The sequence below is a fragment of the Ambystoma mexicanum genome, chromosome 1p (genome assembly GCF_040938575.1).
Source record: "Ambystoma mexicanum isolate Mex_15411 chromosome 1p, UKY_AmexF1_1, whole genome shotgun sequence".
NCBI classification, from domain to species: domain Eukaryota; kingdom Metazoa; phylum Chordata; class Amphibia; order Caudata; family Ambystomatidae; genus Ambystoma; species Ambystoma mexicanum.
This window is the reverse complement of record NC_090921.1, coordinates 818,420,015-818,442,837: the sequence shown is the minus strand read 5'-3', so window position 1 is coordinate 818,442,837 and position 22,823 is coordinate 818,420,015.

Sequence of the window (22,823 nt, the reverse complement as noted above, 5' to 3'; positions counted from 1 at the left end):
AGAAGGAGATAGACACACAGATGGCATTGCTATGGTTTTAGACTTTTATTTGGGTTAAAGGATTAAAACCGTAACTGTCCCTAGCACTAAGAGGGGTTTCCCTGCCTCGACTCAGTATTAAAGACTCAGTCAGGATGTTTGTCTAAAAGAAATAGTTCACCATCCTGTATCAAAACATATTTCCATCCCTTACACTCTTAACTAACTAAGGGAAAAAACAAGGATCTTCTTAGTCCAGAAGAGTGACTCCGTTCTTTTGAACTGAGGCTTTGTGTTCACCTCCTGGTGATGAGACGTGTTCTCCATATTGCATAAACAAAAAAGTTCTAACATTTCTCTTGGGGGATTTCTCAGTCAGTGGTAAGCAGAGAAAAGAAAGTCTCTTCAAATGACTTATTCTATTCCCAATATCAGTGTTTATGACTGTGTAAAGCCTTTGGCTTTCTTAGGCTTTGCCAGTTCACAAGTACAAGGCGTACAGCTCTTCCCTTGGACTTCTTAAGCTTTCACAAGTCACAATGTCAAGGGGTATGACTCTTCCCTTGGCCTCCTTGGGCTTTCACAAATCACAATGCCAAGTGGTATAGCTCTTCCCTTGGTCTTCTTTGGCTTTCTCAATTCATAATTTCAAGGTATATGGCTTGGCGGATTTCTCCATCAATGGCCGGCACAGAAAAGAAAGTCTCCTCAAATTACTTATTCTATCCATAATACCTGAGTTTATGGCTCTTCCCTTGGTCTTCTTAGGCTTTCACAATTCATAATGCCAAAGGGTATGGATCTTCCCTTGGCCTTCTTAGTTAGTATGGCAGACCTGGTTCACTATCCTGCCAGGCACTGCTATAGTTTGTATAATGGTTGTAATAGATTCTCTGTATTAGTGGATCCCAGACCATTGTTCCTTCTGTAATTATTTCTTCATACTCTTTTTTTGTACTCAGGGTCCCATGCCCCTACTTCATATGCAGTTGTTCCTTTAAAGTCTTGATCACAGACTTTCCTCCTAGCCTTGAACTCCAAGGTATGTTTACCCTTTTTAAGTGGTTACCAGCTCTTTCCTCTGTTCCCACCAGCTAGCCTTTCAGGGAGCTTCCATTCCGGCTCCAGGAGTCGATCTCTTCTGCCCCATGCTCTCCGTCTCATCCGCCCCAGCCACAGCATCTCCGTAGCTGCTGCTTGCTGCTACTATGCTTTGCAAGCGTGCGGGCCACAGCCCCTTCTCTCAGGAAGACCTCAGTCGTCTGATTCCAGCAGGGCGAAGGGTCCTTCTTCCTTCAACCCTTTATGGAAGCTACTGCTTCTCACCTCATGTCTCCGTTCTCCCAGTTTCCCTTCTCTGCTACGCTGACTTGTTTTCAGGCTCTTGGTGGGAAGGCTGGAAAAACTCTCCCGTCCTTCTTCCCTTTTTATGTAGCAACATTTCTCCCCTGATGAGGTTGCCAGACAAGTCTGATCTATGAAAGCCTCATCAAAACAGGTTCATCCCTGTTCCTCTAAAACCATTAAGAATCACATTGACACCCTTGCACCTGCCCTTGCAGACTCCTGCGACCACTCCTTTGCCTCTGGTTCTTTTCCCTCCCCCCTGAAACACTCCCTTGTGCATCCTCTACTCAAGAAACCCTCAGCTGATCCCTTCTGTCCAGCTAACTATCGCCCCATTTCCATAACCCCGTTTCTGGTTAAGCTCCTGGAAAAGGTTGCAATCTCTCATCCTCACCTTCATTCTGACTCTGTCGGCTCACTCTGTGACCACCAATCTGGCTTCAGAGATTCCAGAAGTACAGAAACAGCTCTCCTGAACATCCGTGAAGATCTGCTCTCCAACCTTGACTCTAACATTCCCTCTGTCCTTATCCTACTTGATCTCTCCTCCGCCTTCGATACGGTCAACCACACCATCCTGCTCAATCTTCTCCGTGACAACCTTGGCATCACTGATCAGGCTCTGGCTTGGCTTACCTCTTTCTCTCTGATCGACCTTCCCAGGTACAACTTGGGTCCTTCCTCTCCTCTATCTACATCTCTACCTGTGGTGTTCCTCAGGGGTCTAATCTCTTGCCCTGGCTTTTCAACCAATACTTGGCAACCCTTGCCTACTGCATTTCCATCTTCTGCTCCAACTTCCAATGCTATGCTGATGACACACAACTCATTTTCAGGCTTCTCTCTGCCACCTCCTCTCCCTCCCTCATCTCTGACTGTCTAATCGCCATTCGAAAATTGGTGTGCCGCCAACGATCTCTGTTTAAATGCTAATAAATCTGAGATCCTCCTCATCGGCACACCCTCTCCATCCTTCCCCCCTTACTCTCTGGCCTGCCTCCCTTGGCCCTCCTCCTGCCCCTACCTGCGAAGCAAAGAACATCTGGGTCATCTTTGATTCCACACTATCCTTCTCATCACACATCTCTGAAGTCTCAAAAAAATCTAACTTCTTCCTACACCTGCTCAGAGGTACCTTTCCCTTCCTCTCCTTCCCACAGAAGCTCACTGTCTCCCAAGCTCTGATTCTCTCTAGGCTGGACTACTGTAACAGTCTCTTTCTAAAGCTACCTGCTTCCACCCTCCGCCCTCTACAGCTAATCCAGAACAGAACTGCGAGAATTGTCCTTGGCCTCAAGCCCTGGGATCGTATCTCTCCAGCACTGAAATCCCTCCATTGGATCCCAGTGAATGCAAGGATTAAATTTAAAACCCTTTGCATTGTCCACAAGGCTTTCTGGGGCCTGGGTCCAAAATACCTTCAACTATCCCTCTGTAAATACCTCCCTTCTCGAGCCCTTCGCTCCTCTACTTCAAACTCCCTCAGGGTCAGCCGTTTGTCTAAGAAACGTGCAGGGGGCAGATCTCTGTCCTCGGCCGGAGCCTCCCTTTGGAACGGCCTCCCTGCCACCCTGAAACTGGAGGAAAACCATCTACGATTCCGGAAGCTCCTTAAGACCTTCCTCTTCGTATCTGCCTTTGCCACTCTCCTCCCCTGTTGATCTGCCTTCTCTTCTCAGCACTGCCTCACCTGCCAACGGGGCCCCTTTGGCTCAGTTATCTGCCCTCCCGGATATCCTCCGGCACTGCCTCCCAACCACCCCTGCACCGGGGCCTGTTATCTGTACCCTTACAGGTCCCCCCACTCCTCTCCTGCACTTATCAGATGTTACCCTATCTAACTTCCCCTGCACTGCACCCGTACAGGCTGCACTGATTATTGCTCTTATCACCTTATTTATTCACTTATTTATCCACTAACATATTAGTTATCCTATGCCTTGCACTTCTTCCCCACTCCCTTTTTCAGTTGCACTTTCCCCCCTTCCCTTTCCCATGCACTTGCGCGTTCTCAATGTCACTGGGCCTAGTAAGATCATTTGTTTTTGTTTTCTCCCCTGCTCCCCCTCCCTTTGCCTGGTCGCATTCTGAAACACCTGTGTATGGGCGCGATATAAATAAAATATCATATCACATCATAACAGCTTATTGATGGTCCATATTGACTGACTGCTGGATTTGGCTCTGTGAAATGCTCTCCATTACTGTGCACCTCTTCTTCATCAAAGGACGGATGTTATTCCTCTCAACTGGATTGCTTTGAATCATCTTTGTCTCAGTACTTTTGTAGGATTCATACAGATATGATATGACATGATATGATATGATAGTTTTTTTGCATCGCGCTCGTACACAAGTGTTTCAGAGCGTGACAAGGCAATGGAGGGGAACAGGGGAGAACACAACAACGATCTTAGCAGGCCAAGTGACATTGAGAACGCGCAAGTGCATGGGAAAAGGAAAGGGGGAAAGTGCATGGAAGGGGAAAGTGGCAAGTGCAGAGCAGAGGAGAACAGATCAATAATAATAAACACAAATAAATAGATAATGGAGGCAATAAACAGTGATAGTGCAGCCAACAAGTGGCAAGTGCTGTGTTTACGGCAGCAGAACTGAGTAAGTCTGTTAAGTGCAGAAAAAGAAGAAAAAGGGGGAGGGGGGACTATATGGGTACAGATACAGTCCCCAGTGCAAGGGGTGCTCAGGAGGCAGTGCAGGAGGGTGGCAGGGTGAGCAGGTACCTGGGCCCAGGGGACAGAGGGTGGCCAGGTGCACAGTGCCAAGAGATAGTAGATCAGCAGGGGAGAGGGAGAGCAAAGGCAGAAGCAAAGAGGAAGGTCTTAGGTGCTTCTGGAACTGGAGATGGTCCTCCTTAAGTTTTAGAGTGGCAGGGAGGCTGTTCCAGAGGGAGGCCCCAGCCGAAGACAGAGAACGACCCCTAGCTCGTTTCTTTGAAAAACAACTGAGCTTGAGGGAGTTAGAGGTAGAGGAGCAAAGAGCTCGAGAGGGGAGGTATTTGCAGAGGGATAGCTGAGGGTATTTTGGGCCCAGGCCCCAGAAAGCCTTGTGGACAATGCAAAGGGTTTTGAATTTAATCCTTGCATCCACTCGAAGCCAATGGAGAGATTTCAGAACTGGAGAGATGCGATCCCAGGGCTTGAGGCCAAGGACAAGTCTCGAAGTCCGGTTCTGGATTAGTTGCAGAGGGCGGAGAGTAGAGGCAGGTAGATTTAGAAAGAGGCTGTTACAATAGTCGAACCTAGAGAGAACCAGAGCTTGGGAGATAGTGAGCTTCTGGGGGAAGGAGAAGTAAGGCAGAATACCTCTGAGTAGTTGAATTAGGAATGTTGACTTTTTAGAAACCTCAGAGATGTGGGCGGAGAAGGAAAGTGTGGATTCAAAGATGACCCCAATGATCTTAGCCTTGCAGGTGGCAGTATGGGGAGGGCCAAGAGAGGCCGGCCAGAGAGAGAGGGGAAAGGATGGTGAAGGTGTGCCGATGAGGAGGATCTCTGTCTTGCTGGCATTCAGACAAAGATCATTGGCGGCACACCAATCTTGAATGGCAGTTAGGCAATCAGAGATGAGAGAGGGAGAGGAGGTGGCCGAGAGCAGTCTGAAAATGAGTTGAGTGTCTGCAGCGTAGCACTGGAAATTTGAGCAGAAAATGGCAATGAGGTGGGCCAAGTGTTGGTTGGAAAGCCAGGGCTGGAGAACACCACATGTAGAGAGGAAGATAGATGATAGGAAGGACCCCAGTTTGACCTGGGAGGGTCGATCGGAGAGGATGGAGGTCAGTCAGGCCAGAGCCTGATCAGTGATACCCAGGTTTTCACGGAGACGGTTGAGCAGGATGGTATGGTTGACCGTGTCGAAGGCAGAAGAGAGATCGAGTAGAATGAGGACAGAGGGAATGTTAGAGTCAAGGTTGGAGAGCAGATCTTCACAGATGTTCAGGTGAGCTGGTTCCGTGCTTCTGGCCACTCTGAAGCCAGACTGGTGATCATGGAGACAGCCAACAGAATCAGAATGAAGGTTAAATTGAGAGATGGGCAGCTTTTCCAGGAGTTTGCCCAGAGTTGCTACTCTTCCTTGTGTCAGTACTTTGGAGGGTGTTTGGATGCTCTACCTTACATAGGTGCATGGAAGTGTGTGCAATCATGTTACCCTATATAGGGTAGGGAGATGAGTAAGGGCATGGGATATTCATGGTATACTGCATTCTTCCCTGATAATGGCCCCCAGTCACACAGAGGGGCTTCCCTCCCATGAGATCCACCCACTGAGTAACACCCCCAGGGGAACTATAGGGTAGCGGCCTCCCCTCCCTGGCCTCATGGGAAGGGATTCTCCCTAGCGATGCAAGAATGATATCCCGGGATACATCACAGACCCCGACACAAGTATATTGAGTATCTGGGAAAAGCACCCTCATTGCAGTGGCTGGGAAAAGTCCACTCAGGCCCCAAGAAGGATTTGGGACTTTGCCAATACTAGGGGATGGGATTCATTATCCTGTTCTGAAAGTTGAAGAACTTTCTTTTTGTTCCAGAGATGTCAGAGGAAGGGAGCCATTCCCCCTGGAACCCTTTTTGCCAAAGAACATTTCTGGGAACACCACCTATCTACCAGGAGAAGGGAGATATTCTCCTTGATTAGGAACTTTTCTGTTGACTGATTCTTTAATTGTAGTGTAAAGGATAGAAGTAGGTTATGACACAGAACAGTGGAGTTTGATTCCAACAGACATTTAGACAGGTCCTTTAGTATTAGTTTGAGGCAGGGAAACCCCTCTTAGAAGATAGGGACAGTGAGGGTTTATTTTCTTAACAAATGAAAGTCTTTCCCAACCAAAATGCCACCCTTGTGTCAGCATCCTTGTTTGACACCCTTACAGATGTCAGTTTTTCTCTTACAGCTGGACCACATTTTTTTGTGGGACTCAGCTGTATTCTATAGTTGCAGTACAAGAGGGGGAATGTGTATTATAAATAGTCTATCAACCCATAGAGCAACTGTCTACAGTTGAGGCTCCACTTTACTTTACATGCAGTACACACGCTGAATAGCATGTAGTCACATGCAAACTGCATGCACAATTGTCAGCTTTGTCAAAGATACCTTAACATATGTCCTCTTATATGTACCATTAGGTTATTAGGAAATGTCTATTCCTTAGTTTCTAGCTGTATCTATCGTGTAGACCTCAATGTTTGTGTTGTGTGGGGCCTGCCAGTGTTATTTTGGTCCATCTGCTGAGATTCAATGCCTCCATTGAGAATATAAATCAGTGTGCTGATGCACTGAAGTCCTATAAAAAAAATGAACTTATGGTTCTTTAGTAGCGTGCATGCAATGGATGGGGTTGCAGAATAACTCTGAGTACAAATAATTGAACCAACTCAGGAAGATGGCAAAGTTTGCTGTTTTATTAACAATTATCTGAAACAGGGAGTTTACAACGGACATCAAAGGATGTTCGCTCAGCTCACGACAAGTTTCTCATAAAAACATTCTTATATGCAAAAAATATGTCGGTAAAATAATACAAAACCTATCAAGGGATGGGATTGGTTAAGGGAGGCATTTAAATATAGTTTCTATAGGGTTTAGGATTGTGATTGGTTGCCCACTGTCAGGTGGGCAATTTATGCCTACCTCTAAAAACGTGCCATCTTTAACACTATTAAGTACACGGTTTATCATTGGTCTTCAAACTATAAAGCCCTTCGTTATACAGCCCTCTACAATTGTTTGGCATTCTCGTGCCATGTCTGGAACATTCAGTTCACTTAGTAGCACGTACGCTCAGAACCAGGTGCCAGGAGGTGGACTTGACTTTACCTCCCCACCCATGCCTTCTGCCATGAAGATTGTCTTTGAACTTGGCCTTGCAAGGTATCCTTGTCTGTGGGAATATATGGGAGTGCAGGATCTCACTATCGCTGTCCTAGGACTTCTGCTCAACTCTATTTCCATCCTCGGCTCACATGACAGGAGATCATGATTTAATCCATTTTGCATCATTTAAATGTCTTAAATAAATAAAACTGGCCACTCTTGGTGTTTATTCTTTGCACCTTAACAAAGGATGATTCATCCTTTGCACATTCATTGCTTTCAAGAATAAATAAGCAACCTTGGCTGCTTCAGTTTTGATACCAGGCCAGACAGCCTCGCCAGGCACTTCCCAGATTTCAGCTTATTCTTGCTGCAACACAGTTCTCAGCCTTTCCTCTCCATGGGTCCAGGCTTACTATATTCATGACACCGATGTCCAGCTCCTATACAATGGTTGCTTTGCCTGCAGTCTATTCAGTACGTATACCCATCTTCCATTATGAATTAGTCCACTTGCATTTTAACATCTGTACAATTATTGAACGGTTGATTTTCTGCAGCACTTCACACACATGCAATCTTTCTTCTCGCACATGAAATTTTACTTGACTCTTAACTTCGTCATAATTTTCTGCAAGGTCCATGAATACTTCTTCAGGCAGTGTTCTCGGGGCATCATATTCACCGCTTGTGATGTCACTAGGTTCTCTCTTTTGCTCCTTTTCATATCCCTTCAGGGAGTTCCTCGCCCAGATTGTCATGTGTTTGGGGATACATTCAATAGGGTTTTCTCAGTGGGTACCTTCTTTAAAATATCCACTGCAGCATTGGCATAACTGCTGGGGTCAAACATGGCATGATCTCTGCTCTCACACACATATAGGACAGAGGGGGGGGGGCAGGAATTCCTGGAGAAGCATGTAGCTGCTCCTCTACATTCAACCCTCTGGTCGAGTCCTCGACCACCTCTTCAATAGTTTCCACATCTTGGTATTTTCTCTTAAAGAAGTACTTCTTCGGAGAACAGATCTTCATCACCCACCTCAGGGTGGTGGCTGATTTAACATGTGCATCTACTCTCTAGGTCATGTAGTTGCACTGTCCATTACGATTACAATAGACCCATCATCCCACGTACTTCTTATGATTCCTTGGGTACAGAAACTTTGTTTCCTTCAGGTGCTACAATGCTGGCCTCTAAGTATTTTCTGACATCTTTATCCGTCAATTCCTTGTGTCCAAAACCAGATTCGACATCGATCATGATCTCCATTCCTACCACCTTATTTGCTGTTTTCTTGCATCGGCAATTACTATCCTGATCATGCAGAATCCAAACATCACCATCACCAATATTGCTCCAAGGATCTTGAATACGTTTGCCAACCACTGCAGAATCCATGAGAATATGGAAGTAGACCAACTGTCATCGGCAATGTCCTCTGTTTCGTCTTCCATTTTATCATGCAGGTTTGTTAACAGTGAACTGGAGGGCCCAATGCCCTCCCTCGGCACTTCACATCTGTCGATCAGGCAGCAGAGACAAGAAACTAGACAAGGAGGGAGATGGATGCCTGGGCTGGTTTAACAGGTAATCTTTATTACACTTTCCAAGACATCAGAACTGTCAGCCCTAAGCTCTTGAATCAGCTGCCTTTTATACTTTTCTCAGGCTGATGTCAGGCATTACATGTTATTGCACAATACATTTTAATTGGTTCCTTCAACTAAAAGCAAATCCATATCTATTCTATTATTGGTCAGCTTAACTGCCACTCACCAAGTCCACATGACTTCTCTTGGCAAGCCTCATTTGACTGACACATAGGCTCATTAAATGTGTGTGAGATCCTACCGACCTTTATTATAAATCCTTCATCGCCTGCCAAGAAACAGATAAACTTCATGAGCTCATCATATTTGTTGCAAGTTTAAGAAGCTGTTCTGTCTAATTGATATCGTCCCAGACTTTTAACCGCCCCACGGCCCATCACTGTCAGAATTGCTGCCAAGAAATTCTAAATATATCCCACCATATAATTCCCTACAGTGAACTGCTGCCAAAGAAAATTCTGGATTCACAATGAGTCATCTATTCCAACATGTGGTCCAGAGGCCACTTTGTTTCTTTGGCATCCATCTTAGAATGTGTTTGAGTCTCTCTAGCCTGAAGGTTCTGTGCAGCTACCAATTGGGAGTTTGTTATTTACTTTTGTGCATAACTCGGTTTCTGTTCAGTTCTCAGACTATATGTTTATTTATTTATGATGTATGTATAATACCTGAGATGCCCTCCACCCCCTGGGACATCCTGACCCCAAAAAATATATGTCTCCCTAAAGCACTATAATTCTGATTTTTGCAGTACTGGAACCAATGATCAACTTATTAGGTTGTCTTTATTCAGTTAAAGAAGGGGAGAGGTCTAGCACCACCTCTACAGTCCCGCCTCTGGTCTGTATTTAGACACCTGTTCCATACAGGGCCACTGCACTCAATGTCCATCCTCCCCCATATTCAGTTTACCTTTGCATCCCTGTCTCGACCCCCCCTCACAGTGCGGTGATCTGTATCAACATGGGAGGTTTTATAAAACATTTCTACAAAGTCAACAATAACATATTGTATGTTCCTATTCAACGTGTATGTATCCTTAAAGAATACCTTTGTTTACCTTTACCTGAATCCCACTTCTATTACCTAATTTACTATGAACTAACTGTATACTTCAGGTAATTACAGCCACTACGAGAATCAAGAGAAAATCATTCTTTGAGAGAACCCACCAGCCCATCTTTTAACTGTTTATATGTAGCTTTTATTGCACACTTTTTCTTTCCTCCCACCCTATGACAATGACATTTCCTTTTTTCCCATTGTCTGTTTTCCTTTCCTTTTTCTTCCATTGACACGTCTTCTATCCGATTCATCTAGGTTTGGCATCCACAGACCGGCTTGTCCGGTTGAATGTCTCCTTTTTTGGGTTGCCTTGCAGGAAGTTCATGGGCCCTTTAAATGCATAGGCCAGTAGTCCACTGCTTTAAAAAAAAAGTTTTGACAGCATACTCAGACTCTTAGTTTGTTTATCCAAAGACAGATAGTCAATAGAAGGGCATTCAAATACTTCTTCTGGGGAACACAAGGATGGGGGAGTCTTTGCAGGAAAAACTTTGTAAAAGCTCAGATTATACTACAGTGGTGACTGGGCATCTGGCTGGGTCCCTCAATCTCTTTCTCTCTACTCGCAGGATCGGGAGCCGCCAATTCTCCTGGTGTATAGGTCTCTCCCGTCCATCTGTAATATAAAACAGAATGAGTTTTCTTTGAAAAATAAGTATGTCTCTATTGTCAGTACTTCCTCCTAAAACCCAACCCTTAAAAAGCAACTTGTGTGTTTCTTTCAAACATTCTAATGTAAAAATATGGCTGCTCCTTTCTTTCTTTTCACCCATCTTTAACTTATATTCAAATACATGCTGGCTGATATTGGAACCTGGCTTATGATCTGAATTTGTGCAATAAATACATCCAGCTGTGTCTGGCATTGCCCTTATTTTCTTATGATCTTTCTTTTCTTAAAAAAACTACATATCTTTTTAAAGGACACATTTTCCCCCTAAGGTCGACATTCTCAGACCAAAGAGTCATTTTTGGTCTCTTCCTTTATCATAAAAATAATAAACGACAAACAGACAACATAACAAATGCACAACACTTCAAAAAGGGATGTCTTCTTCACTGTGCTTCTTCTGTCTTCTTGGTGCATCCATAGCTGAAGAAGACAACCCTGGTGTGGGTTCATGCTCTCTGTAGAAAACCGAAATAGAGGCAAAGTCATGTTTAAGTCTGATAAGGTGGTCAGGTTTCTCCCTAGCATAGACCCTTTCTCGTTGCTGTTAGTCAAACATATCTACTGTGGTAATTTCTTGACACTCTCAGCCCACTGACATGTAGGCCTACTTTTTGGTCCCCAAACCCTGTTGGTGCACATAAAAAAATCATGTTATCATTAGTGTAGTAATTATGTCTGTCTTTATATCTTCCTGCTATGCTGAACGTTCTTCTCTGTATTTTTTTAAGTCCTCTGTCTGCTCGCATAGGACCGCAGTCATCTTCTTTCCTTGCTGTGCCTTTTATTCTGTTGAGATATAATTGACATATTTCACTGCGCGCCACTTGCCGCTCACTGCTTGCTGCTACACCTACACTAATCTTAATCGGACCCAGCACTGTTCCTATTTAAACTAATACAAATGTGGCATGTTTGAATAGTCTAAACGGGAGAGAATGCTAGAGATGAATGCAGAGAAACGTTGAGGATAAGTGAGTTATGGGAAGATATGGTGAACATGCATAGGTGGAAGAAGCAGGTTCTGGATATGGAGTTGATGTGTTGGGAGAGGGATACACCTGTGTCGTTGCATCCAAGCTTTTTCACTGAGGTTGAGGTTGCCCAGGGATGGGGGGTTGGCCTAGGGAGTGAGGCCAGGGAACAGTTTGGGAAAGCAGCTCTTTTTTTTCACAGAATAGGATTTCTGTTTTCCCAGGATTGAGGATGAGGTGGTTGGTCGTCATCCAGTAGTCAATATCCGAGAGGCATGATGACAGATTTGGACAGTTGGAGCCTGGTGATTATGGGATTTTAAGGATGATGTGGGTATCATCTGCGTAGTTGTAGCAGGTGAGATTGTGGGAGCAATGAGTGCAAGGAGTTGGTTCAGATAGATGTTGAAGAGGAGGGGGGATAGGAATGCTCCCTGTTGGACCACTTTTGGTACAGATTGGGATGTAGAGGTGAAAGGGTGGAGGAGTATGATTTGCAAGCGACTAGAAATGAAAGAGGAAATCCAAGCGAGGGCAAGACTTTTGATTCTTGCGTGTTGAGTGTCTAGGTTAATGGTGTGGTCAATGGTATCGAAGGCAGCAGAGAGGTTAAACTGAATGAGTACAGTGCATCCTTCTGCATCCGCTGTTCTTTTTAGGTCATCCCAAACAGGCACTAGGGAGGACTCTGTTCCTGAGAGCGTTCTAAAGCCAGAATGGGCAGGGTCAAGGTGATTGTTGGCTTCAGTTAAATGGCTGAGTTGCTTGTATGCTGTGTGGTCCATGTGTTTGGCCATGGAGGGGGTGTTGGAAATAGGCCGGTGGTTCTGGGGGGGGAAGTGGGTCGCACGTAGGTTTTTGGAGGAGAAATGTGATGTAGGAGGTTTTTAAGGCTTCCGGGAAGGTTCCTGATATTATGGAGTGGTTAAGGATTGAGTGTGCGATACTGCCTGCATAGGTTGAGGGTAGGATGTTTTTCAGGAGGGTGGATGGGCAAGGGCCTTCAGGGTAACCAGATGGGTGGCTTTGTACTAGGAGCAAGAGGAAATCCTGGTGTGAGATTGGAGAGAGGGAGGTGAAGGTTTGCATCAGGGGGGAGTTTGGATGGGGAATGGTTGGTGGGCTGGTAATGGGTTGGCCATTATTTCTAATTCAGAGTTGATGGTAGATTGTCTGTCGATAGCTATGTTGTGGAAGTGTTCTGATAAGGTATTGCATAGGGATTGTGAGTTGGGTGGGGGCGGGAGGTAGAGCAGCCTGGAGAAATGAATTCAGAAATTATTCTTTGCAGTTCCTTGCTTGAGTTGCAAGAGTTCAAGATTCTGTTCCCATAGAATGCTTTTTTGGTTTTTATGATTTGCAATCTGTAGGCCCTTGGTAGTCTTGCTAGGGTGGTTTTATTTTGGCCCATTGGGTTGGTTCTCAGGCCCATTCCAGACAGTGCTTGAGGATTTTTAGCGATTTGAGGTTGGTGGTGTACCACCTGGGTGTGGGGCCTGATCTCTGGGAGGGCCATTGTGTTGTTGAGAGGGGTGCAAGGGCATTAGAGAGACAGTAGTCAAAGAGTTTGATGAGGGGGGCTGTCATGTAAGGAGCACTGGGACTGAGTTGAGGAGGTAGTTGGCTAGATCCAGGGTGATAATGACTTTGTTCCAGAGTGGGGTAAGAGATGTGGAGGTTGGTGCTGACTTGGCATGGTCTTGGATGTGGCCTGTTTTTGGGAGTGGTACGGAGAAGAAGATTGCTGGGCGATCTGTCCATTTTAGAGGGCATGGAGGCAGTGTGGATATGATGTTTGTGACGCTGAAGATGGCATCAACGATGTGGCCTCGAATGTGGGTGGTTGTAGAGGCACGTTGTGTCAGGTTGAAGACTTCTAGGTTGTCAGTGAGAGATTGGATCATAGGGTTTGAAGGGGAGTCAAACCAGATGTTGAAATCGCCTCAGACAGTGAGTGCTGGTTGTAGGTTGAAGGTAGTTATCAGAGCGTCACTGAGTGAGTCTGCACATTTTTTGTTGTAGCCATGGGGTCTGTAAATGAGTAGGAAGCTATGCGGATAAAGGGTGAGAGTTGGAGTCTTAAAAGAAGGGATTCATAGTCTGTGGTGCTAGCTGAGGTGTTCTTGATAAGGAGAGGAAATTGGTGTTTGTCTAGGATTGCAAGTACACCCACTTCTTCTTGGTCTCTTCTGAACAATCATTTTGTAGCCGGGTGGGTAGGCCTCATGTGCAAGAGGATCATAATCATAAGCAAGTCATGTCTTATTAATGAAAAGACATCTGGGTTTTCATCTGAGATAAGGTCAAAGATATTAAATACGTTTTTAGAGAATGACCTGGCATTAATGATGAGGATGCAAGAGATTTGATGGAGTTTGTTTGCAAGTGCTGGACGGGTTGAGGTGGGGATTGTTGAAGGGGAGGGAGTGGAGCAGGGTATGTTGGCAGTGGGTAGAGGGACTGAGTGGCCAGGGGAGGGCATGGGAGGATGGGGGTAGCTGCAGTGGGTTGAGGGAAAGGAGTGGTCAGAGGAGGGAATGGGGAGGGCAAGAGGAGGTGGAGGTAGACATGAGGGTGAAAGGGAGGAGGGTAATAGTACTGAGACTGGGTTGCGTTCCAGGGTAGGATTGGGCCTATAGCAACGTGGCAGGGATTGGGATCTGGGTTGGAGCATGGGTGAAGCTAAGTAGGGCCTGAGGTGGCCAAGGTCTAAGTCTTTACTTGTCTTTCGGTGGCCCATGGGGTGTGGATGAGATTGGGGGTTGTAGAGGGCGGGTTTTGACCAGGGCTGCCCTTGCTGCGCTAAGAGAAGGGAAACAAGAGCATGTTGCAGGGGGATGGGGTAGGAGGGTTGGCTTGACTGGGTATATAGGCAGTGTGGGATGCTGAGGGGGCACAATGTTTTTTTTCAGCTCTGTCTCCCCATCATGCCGCTATGGCTTGTGCAGAGCGAGATCTACGTGGAGGTTGGATCAGGTGGGAAAAGAGCGGTTAAGCAAGGGTAGAGGAGGGGCGTATACCCTTGGGTTTTGGAGGGTGAGGGGGCTGTGAGATATGTGTTGGAGAGGGTTGGAGAAGGGTGTGGTGGGTATTGGTAAGCACACAGCACGCCAGCGTGTGGCTGTGATGCAATAACACCTAGATTTGGGATACCTGGATAGAGGTAGAAACGCTTAAAATGGGGGCACAACAGTAAATGCAATAACAATGTGTACTACTACACTGGTTAAATGCCATGAAATGGGATAATAATCATACAAATTCAACACCAATACCTGGGTCAACTCACTAACAGGTAAAAATCTATGGGTATAAACACATGCTTGTGAAACATTAAGTACCTAATCTCCTTTAAAAAGTGGAAATCAGTGGAGAAAATGTATGTTTTTAAAAAGGTTTAGCTTACTGGCTATAAAAGTTTGGAATGTCACTATTAAGCTGTAACCAATTATAAACATAGCACCAACATTAACACTAATCATAACATACAATGTAAACAACATTAAAATCCATATTGTTGGAATCTTAACTCACCCTCACAAATGACAAGCAATAAAGAAACATCAGCCCATTTCATCACAACATTTGCCAACAGCAAAATAGCACACAACACATTGGGCCTCATTACGAGTATGGCGGTAAGTGGTCAAATTGCCGTTAACTCTGTTACTGCCAATTTGACCACTATGCCAAATTACAAGGTTGGGCCTGGAGTGGAGGATTTACCTCGAGGAACATTCTGGAGGTAAAATCTGCCACTCAGTGCTGAAAGATCGGCAGAATTACTGCAGCGGAAATTCTGCTGTGTTAATTCCGCCAAAAAAAGCCCAATTGAGTCCAATGGACAAGAAAATTATGGGGAATTACACTGCCACAGTCACTTGTAATCTGGCGGTAATTCCACTGGACGAAGTGACGGTAATTCAGTTGAGCGGTATTCTGGCAGATTTACTGCCGGGATACCAACAAAACTCGAAATGAGGCCCATTCTAAAAACCCACACAATTACCCATTAAAATACATAAAAACAGTTTATACCTTGTGGCATGACCTCAAAACATAGACACACAATCACACATTATATTATATGACTACAAAACATACACCTACAATCACACCATGTATTCATTTTTATAAATTATTAATAAAATCCTAAAGAACATTCTGACCGAAAGGCAGTAGAATGCTGTACAATAAAAGTACAAGATTTGGACATAGCAACAGCATTGTTCAACTAAAGCGACAATAACAAACATTCAAAACAATGCCAAAATGCCTTAATTCACCGCCTCCTAACATTCCTACTATCAACGCCCCACTTTCTCCTCCCAAGACTCTCATACATTCCTCAATCACTCACTTCAACTTCTCTAAAACCTCAATCCTGGAGGTTGAAAAAATCATACTCTCACTAAAACCTTCCAATTGCCAGGGAGACCTTTGCCCAGCCCAGCTGATCAAGGATGCTGCAAGGGATTTAGCTCCCTTTGTCTCTAAACTAATCAACGCTTCATTTACATCTGGCACCATCCCCACCAACCTAAAAGAATTCTGGGTACTCCCCCTGCTAAAAAAACAAACACTGGACCTATTGATGCCCACTAATTACCGGCCCATCACGACCGCACCATTTCTCTTAAAAATTCTCGATAAGGTCACCTATATACAAATACAGAAGTTCTTGGAACTACACCACCTCCTTGGCGCACGCCAATCTGGTTCCCGGCCACAACACGGAACAGAGACAGCCCTCATCGATTTGAAGACTCAAGTCTATGAACTAAGGGACAAGGGGAAATCAGCCCTTCTTCTCCTCCTCGACATCTCGGCTGCATTTGACCTTGTGGATCACAAGGTCTTATGCAGTCATCTGGACTCAGCAGCTCCTTTCTCCAGGGTGGCCAAAATCTGTAGCAAATCATTTCTGAGTGAGAGAACCATGAGGGTATTCTCTCCCTCAACAACTGCTGACCCCATCCCCATAACTTGCGGTGTTCCTCAGGTATCATGCGCCTCCCCCACGCTATACAACATATTGACTAAGCCCCTCTTTGATGATCTGGATAATCTCAGTGTCACCTACACTAACTATGCAGATGATACACAAATTCTCCTCCCACTTTCCGGGGATTACGATGAGGATTTGGTCTTGGTGAATAGGGTGTATCTCATCATCCAGGCATGGATGACTACTCATGGTCTATACGTGAATGATGACAAAACAGAGATCATCATCCTGGGCACCCCCAACAACCTCAAGAAATCAGGACCTGAATATGCGTCCTTTCTAATTGATGGCAACCTTATTAAAGTGGCCAATGAGGTAAAAACCCTTGGTTTTTACCTCAATCCAACCTTCTCATTCACCAAACAAGCCAACATCTTGGCTTCTACTACTGCGTATACTTGCAAACTTATAAGAACTGGCAAACCCTTCCTATCTAACAATAGTTGTATTATTCTGTCCAGGATTGACTACTGTAACACCCTTTAATTTGGCTCCAACAAATCAATCATCAGAAAAATCCAAATACTTCAAAACAACGCCCTCAGAGCGGCTCTTGGAGTGGCCAGGAGAGAACATATCTCTGAAACCAGGCGACACAATAATTGGCTCTCTACTGATGACACAATCAAGCTGAAAATGGCTTCACTTACCTATAAATCCCTGAATAATGCTGCACCTAGTTATCTAATAGAGAGATTCCACAGAAGGACTTCCACCAGACCATCCAGACTAGCCCACAACAACTGCCTTCGCGTCCCCAGTATCAAACTCTCCAAGGTAGGAGGGAGCAGCTTTCCGATTAAAGCAGCCCAGCTTTGGAACTCCCTGCCACCTTCTAACTGCGAAGACCAATCATATCAGAGATTCAGACCTAACTGCATCAACTCGCTTAAATCTACTGAACCCTATAATTATCCATTATATGTAAAAGTTCTATAATGAATAATCTGCAACAACACCTGTTGATAACTGCTCTTCTCTGCCCCTCTTATGTATATACCTGTAATGTATATCTATTGCTCTACTGCGTAACTATGCAATGTATAGAATGCAATGTATATATGCTGCTCTACTTTGTAGCTAAGCTGTGAATCTCCTTGTAACCCCTGTGCCCTGATACCTATGGGCCTGGAGCGCAATACAAATGAATAAACAAACAAACAAACAAACAAACAAAATCAAGAAAATAAATAATATAAGGAAAGAGAAAACAATATAAAACCAAATCTCCAGGCTAGAGTGCTTAGGTATAAGCAAAGGAAAATCACGTGGTTCAATAGCTTTATGAAAAGCCAATAAAGTGGGACACAAACAAATGGAGGGTGAAGGGCATTCCATGCACAGGGTGCCACACTGGAAATGAATTGGGCAGAATAATGGGTATGTCTTAGATAGAGCATGATTGGTCTTGGAATGTTCAAAGTACGAGCTGACCTTGTCTCTTGAGAGATGTAGAGTTTAGCAGACAGATAAGTAAGCTGACTCAGTACCATTGCCTTCTAGGTGATGAAACAGATCTTGAAAAGTGATTGGAAGTGAATGTGGAGCAAGTGAAATGTAATTGAAATGGGGGAATGAGCTACATTTTCCAAGTGCTAGAAATCAGACGACCACTAAATGAAATAGTGTCTTAAGAGGAGCAAAAGACTAGGCTGGCAGACCCATGAAGATGGCATTGCCACCGTCCAGGTGAGATACTACAAGAGCCTGGACAATGGTAGGAAAATCTGAGGGATAAAAAAAAAAGATTTGATCTTCTGGAGGAGAGTCAACTGAACAAAACAAGAATGGGTCGATATTTAAAGATAACATTTGAATTGAGGGAAAAAGCAGGAGACCGCGGTAAAGGAGATACCAAATGAAGAGAGCAGTGAGAGCCACTCTTGGAAAAGTGTTGTTGAAGAAGAAATGGAAGAGTCAAGAACAAACTCAGTCTTTGAGGCACTATGTTTTCCTTCCTGCATTGGCTTAGTTTAAGTCTGTTTAAGGTGGACCTTAGGCTTCTCAGTGAGGCAGCTTGGTAACATGAATGGAACTGCCTTGTTGGGTAGTAGATGAATACGTCATCCATAGCTTCTGCCCCTCCCCAGCCCCACTGCATAGGTGAGAAACGTTACTCACTGAGACAACCATATCGCCCTTATCCCAAGCAGTTTCCGCAGGATGAGGGGACAGTTTAAGCTGAAGATGGCAAAAGCATTCAAACTAACGTTGTAACAGTAACAAGTGCATGCATTAAACACAAAGCAAACATGCACTCCACATGAAGAACATGTACACTAGGTAATATATGCATTTAGACAGGAAGAATATTAACATAGCATCCATAAGACATGAAGAACTCTACCATGATCAATGTATAAAGTGAATACAAAATGAATGATGTACTAATATAGCTCGCTAATATAGCATGCTAAGAGTGTTATTAGGCAGCCAGCTTCTTAAAAATGGAAGTCGCACCATGCTTCAGAATGACCAAAGGCCTCATAACCTCGGTAAAACTCAAAGAGCAGAATCCACAAAAATATGTGACTGCGCAGAGCTCAGACAGTAGTGGGTAATTAGTGTCAAGGTTAGAGTGACATAAAAGAGGATGGGCACGGCAGAACAAAGGCAAAAGATAGCAGTTACCAAGATGCAAGCAGAATAAATTAGATAATAATGCAACCAGTCTTTGTTAGACAGGCGCAATAATACTGTAAGACAAAATGTTCCATTAAGATTAACTCAAGAGTGTCCCTAGTGGAACCAGAAAATATGACACGCATGTTAATATTAGCTAAAATCTCAATAAATAGAAGGTCATTTAATTTCATACACGGTCTTCTAGCACGTGACCTAAATTCTAGAAAACTGACTATTCAACATAGATGCCAACACAGATAGGACACCTGCAGTACTCCATAAAAGAACACACTGTGGGGTGCATTTAAAGGCCCCAAACAGGAGCCCCATTGACCAGAACAGCAGCATTTAAACACTGCATTTCGCATGAGGGGCAGGAATTTCAACACTTCAACCAAAAACAGCTTTTGCTTTCCCCTTCATCTGTCCAGAGCCCTTTAAACACTTCAAACAAAAAATGGTGTGGCTTTTTTCTTTTTGTTCATGTCAAATTAAAGAACCACATGTAAAGGGGCAAACCCATCATCATCTATGGGCAAACAGCAAATGTAAATGCACACAAGGAGGAGAAATCAAAGAATCATGTCACCTGCCAGACAGGATTTTAAACATTAAAAGCAAAAACAGCCTGCACATGTGTGAAAAGAAAAACGGCTTAAAAAAGAAAACACAGTGGAAAAAAGATAGCAGTGCTCACACAGAAAGTGTGAGGAAAATATGATATGGGGGGGCAAAGAAAATGTACATTATGTTTCAACCCACAAAACTCCAGTCACCTTTGAAGAGACACTTACTGCAGGAAAAAAAACCTGTTCGGGCTGAGGCAGGACCTTCACAATGACAAAGCCTCACTTCCTGCTGGATAGCACACATATACTATTACCACAATAAAATGTGATGCTGCTAAGGGCGTCATAATTCCCTGTTCTGCAGACATGAAGGCAGGAGCCCAGGGATTTCAAAGAAGGCAAAATGTGGCTGAAGCATGACCAGGAGGTGTTAGCCCTTAAGGCACCCACTTCAAAGAGCAAACTGCCAATTTCAAAGGGACTCATAAAAACCTCTGAGCCCAGAGGAAAACAGATGGCTGTGGGGGATAAGGCGACCCTCCCACATGTTGAACAAGTCACTCCCAATAGACATAAAAAGAATGATTTCATTTTTAGGCATTTTCCGCAGCAATCAGGTTGAGGATTAATTTTGTTTTTTTGCCATTTATTTCTTGTAATTTCCAGGCAGTTTTAAAGATATAAATAGCATTTACCTAGACTTTGGGGACTGAAATGGCCAGTTGAACTAGTTTTCTGACTGATATGAACAGGTGACAAATATGACAGTTGGTGAAAAGATGGAAAATTAAATTAGGAACATGCTTGATCATTTGCAGATTCATAACTATTGTACATTTTATGAAAAGGACAAAAATGTGCCAAATGGTCATACTACATCGTACGGATTTGGCAATCGGCTTACATAATTCCCCATGTCCAGTTAAAACCTCATATCTGTTTCACACGGCAGTGGCTAGTATAAATATGAAGTTATGATACATACTTAGCTTTTGCCAAAAAGGTTGTAATGAGAACAAAGAAGGATAATGAATGCAAACAGACAGATGGTGCTCTCCTCCCCTGAAACCATCATGCCAGGAGGTGGAGAGAGGGATGGTAACTGTCCTATCCGAGCGGCAGGGATAATTACAGGGTACTCCCCCTAGATTGTAAAATTAGTGATGTCATTTCTGCTATATAAGGGGGACTGTACTAGGACACAGGACACATACACAAAACCCGGGGAGACAGGAGAAGGAGGATAGAGAGAAGGCTGCTGAACCTTACCATCTTTGAGAGTGCAGTGACCAGACCCTTGCCCTTTCTTTCCACAGTGTCCTGAGACCCAGCTGGCTTTCCTGAATCCTAAGCTAAACTCCTTCTCTGAGCTGTCTGTCATTGTAAACCTCAGCATAAACAAATGTCCATTTGCCAGTTTAGTTTCCCTTTGCATTTGTATTTTCCAAAACCAATTTTCCTACTTTATTCCTTTTGCCCTGGTTTTCTGATTAGTATTCTCCTAAGTGTAAGCAATACCAATTTTCTTGTATTCTGTCCCCTAGCAGTTGTGAGTAATAATCAAAATCCCATTCTGCCATTTTGCTCCAAAAATGCAGGGGGGAGTGCTAAACCGTTGGTGCTATCCCTTTGTATAAATTGTTATTTTTCTGTTTTGCAATTAAAGACCCGATTGAACTGTAATAGGATATCTTAACCTGGTTATTCTCTAGATATCATTGGATTTTGTGTTGCCACAACATTGGTGGCTGCTGTATGTTATTTATTTTCATTGAACAACAAATCAATAAATATCTTATTGATACACACCAGCCTGGTTCCCAGTCCATTGTGACAAGGGGTGTTTGTGGAGGTTGGGTGCGAGATGGGTTGGAGACCTATTCAAGAAGAATCTGTAGTATATTAAAGATAAAAGGCGTGTTATTGTGCCACATTCATTGTAGGGGAAGGAGTTGCCTAGCTGGTGTGTGCCGTGCAATATCCCGTGACAACACAGACCTGAGCTGTTATACAAGGCCAAGTACAAAGATATTGCCCGGTCTCATGGCCTGAGAACGTGGGAGAGTAACATTTTTAATTGAACAAAGAACAGTCCATGGGCATCTCTACCCCTACTCTCTGTTTGGCTCATATCTTGATGACCTGTCAAGTGTTCAAGGTTGGTTAGCAAGGAGACAACCTATCAAAACCCTTAGTGTTGTGCCGCAATCAAGTATGATACCAACCAATTATTTGTTGTAGAGTTGATGTATTTTTGCCCTTAACAATATAGGGATGGTTCCAGGTGGAGCCATCAGATAGTCGGAACCCAATGAAATATTTAACCCCTATACAATCTAGATGTAGCCAAACTCACTAATCTATCCCCAAAGGTTTTGCAAACTGAGATTATGTTATGATGTCATTGATTATGCATTTGTAGTACTTAAACAATTGTTTTTTATGAACACATTGGGAGTTGAATGCTAGTATGCTGTCCTGGCTTTATTTGGATGATAAGAAAGCTAGATTCTGCCTTTCACTTTGTCTACTCTGTCTTTGAGTCTGGTTTTGTGTGACTCCAATTCCTATGTATCTGTTTGGGACTTTTGGGACTGCCTTAACATATGGTAGCCGAGTAAGGCCAGCTAAGCGTTGTTGGATGGTCAAGGGATCCCAACAGAGAAGGGTCGATGGTAGCCCCCTTCAGAGAAAAGTTCTGTCCGGTCTCTGCTGGCTGCCCTGTTGGACGTGGAGAGTTGCAGACTGATAGGGGAGACAACGCCAAAGATCTTCAGCAGATGCGTGGATCTAAGTATGACATTGGCATGGCAAAACAGGGGAGGAGATTATTTGTACATTGTGGATTTGTGAAGAAAAAAGAGTGTGAGAAAAAGAGATATCTTCCGACAAGGGTTGGAAAAGATCACGTGTAAGCCTTGATATGGGGCAGTAATAAAAGAGACGGAAACCTCACAGAGGGTGATATGATAGCTGTAATGTATTTTATTTCTGTAGGGATTGCTGGCATCAGGCTCGTGTTGCGGGATAATGTAGACCTGTTTGAAGTGTTTTTTTCATATCTGTGGAGGATGTAAAGTGCTGGTGTGGACTGAGTAGAGTGGTCCGGTGAGGGAGCAGCGAGGTGGGGC